This window comes from Myotis davidii, unplaced genomic scaffold, assembly GCF_000327345.1.
Source record: "Myotis davidii unplaced genomic scaffold, ASM32734v1 scaffold1693, whole genome shotgun sequence".
Classification (NCBI taxonomy): Eukaryota; Metazoa; Chordata; class Mammalia; order Chiroptera; family Vespertilionidae; genus Myotis; species Myotis davidii.
In genome coordinates, this window is record NW_006284386.1 from 697,822 (window position 1) to 700,081 (window position 2,260).

At 33.5% G+C, this 2,260-nt stretch overlaps 1 protein-coding gene across 1 annotated transcript in view; it reads right to left on the minus strand.

Annotated features, from left to right (window-relative positions):
• DIAPH2 (diaphanous related formin 2) overlaps positions 1–2,260 on the minus strand; it is an 870,032-nt gene that overhangs the window by 484,621 nt on the left and 383,151 nt on the right. The gene's annotated exons all lie outside the window — the stretch shown is intronic.

Below are 2,260 nucleotides of genomic sequence, written 5' to 3' on the forward strand. Positions count from 1 at the left end.
GCAGGAATTGATAACAGTAACAACATCTGTTTTCAAATGATTCCAGGAGGAACTCTCTGTGTCAATTTATTCTGTGCAGAATATAGAGAATCATGGGAAATCATGGTTTCTGTGCCGGGTGGCTTTATACAGTTCTTATCGAGTTACTCTGATTTCTCTCAATGGGAATAGTTTGGCATTGCCATTACTAATATATTCTCTCTCTCTCTCTCTCTCTCTCTCTCTCTCTCTCTCTCTCTCTCTCATCTAAAATAAATAAATATGAAAAAACAAGCATTGAAAACCTGGATGAGAAAAATCAACTCGGAATATAACAATTGTGTGTTGCAAAGAGGCTGCCTTTTAGAAAGCCTTCCTACCTATTTAATCTTCAACTTGGCCCAGGTAACAAAACACTTTTCCTAAAGAAATTATACTACATTCTGAGTCTTAACATTAACTCAGTTCCCTAGTAGGTTCATCGACTCTCCAAAGATCAGTATCACCTCAGTGCTAATAATGTCAAATGAACAGCTCCAGCCCTCACCACTCTTACCCACCTTCAACTTCCATATTTCTAATTGAAAGTCCCACCTAGATGGCCCATCACTAACTCAAATCGAACAAATCTAAAGGCAAATTCATCCTCACTCTGTCTCCTCCCTCTTATCAGCTTCTCCTAATGGCCCCACTCTGCTCATAGGACTGACATCCTATCCATTTTCTAAGCTTTCAAACTGGCAGCGATCACTCAGTCACAAGTTTGATGATTCTTTCCAGCAAAATCTATTGGGGTGAACCCTTCTTTGAAATTCTACAGCCAAAAATCTTGGTGAGGGAAATCACATGATATCAAAACATTTCTTACTTTAAATTCAATTAAATTATTCAAAAGTGTTCCAGCTCTGTAGTAGACTAATGGCAATTGCAGACATATTTACAACTTTTATAATTATGAAAGGAAAAAAATTGTGACCACTTTATACATAAAAAATTTGACTCCCATTTAAACTCATGATCCTATTTGCAGAAAAAATGTATTGCTTACTGAAGTAATTTATATGATTTACAGTTAATGTAAAGATAATTATTGAAAGCATTCCCTGGATGCTAATTAACTTCAATTTTGTTTGTCCCACTTTATACTCAAAAAATAAAAATCAGAAATCATATTAACCCTAATATGATTAAAGAATTAAAAAAATATAGAACATATAGAGTGAATAACTCACTATGAATATTGAATAGCATATGAGATGTGTATGCCCATGTCTAAATGTAATATATCATTCTTAAGTATAATACCCACATTATTAATATTATTTTAAAAATTATCTTTCTTGTATTTTAAATTAACATATTTCAAATAAAAAATAAAGCATATTTTCATTATAAGAGGCCAAACAGATATTCTCAGATACATATTAGATTTGTATTAGCTAAAAGAGGTAATAAGTGTACAATATTCTGTTTATGTTATACTCTGCTTTCTTTAAATATCACTTTATTATGACCATGGTAACTGCCACAAACAAATGCAAAGATGCATTACTATAAAATATTATATACAGATGTTTTCAAAGCTGAGCCCTACCTGAACAAAATGAACTAACAAGCAAAATAGTGAGAGACCCATAGCTAGAGAGCAGGCTGTCAGTGGATGGATTTAGAGGGGGGAAAAAAGAGAGAAAAAAAACAAACTCATGGACATGGACAAAAGTGTGGCAATTGGCAGGAGGAGGAGAGTAAAGAAGGTATAAATGGTGATGGATGGAAACTTGAGGTGGTTAACACAGTACAATATACAGATGATGTATTATAGAATTGTATAACAGAAACCCATACAATTATACTAATTAATATCACTCCGATAAATTCAATGAAAAGAAAAAAATAAATTAAAAACTAAAAAATAAAGTATTTTTATAGCAACGTAGTATTCCATTGTGTAGATGTACCACAGTTTTTTAATCCACCCATCTGCTGATGGGCACTTAAGCTGTTTCCAAATCTTAGTAAATTGTGCTGCTATGAACATAGGGGTGCATATATCCTTTCTGGTTGGTGTTTCTGGTTTCTTGGGATATATTCCTAGAAGTGGGATCACAGGGTCTAGTTTCATTTTCTAGTATGTATCTGTCCAATTTTCCCAACACCTTTTATTGAAGAGACTATCTCGACTCCATTGTATGTTCTTGCCTCCTTTGTCAAATATTAATTGAGCATATTGGTTCAGGCTGATTTCTGGGCTCTCTATTCTATTCCATTGATCTATGTGTGT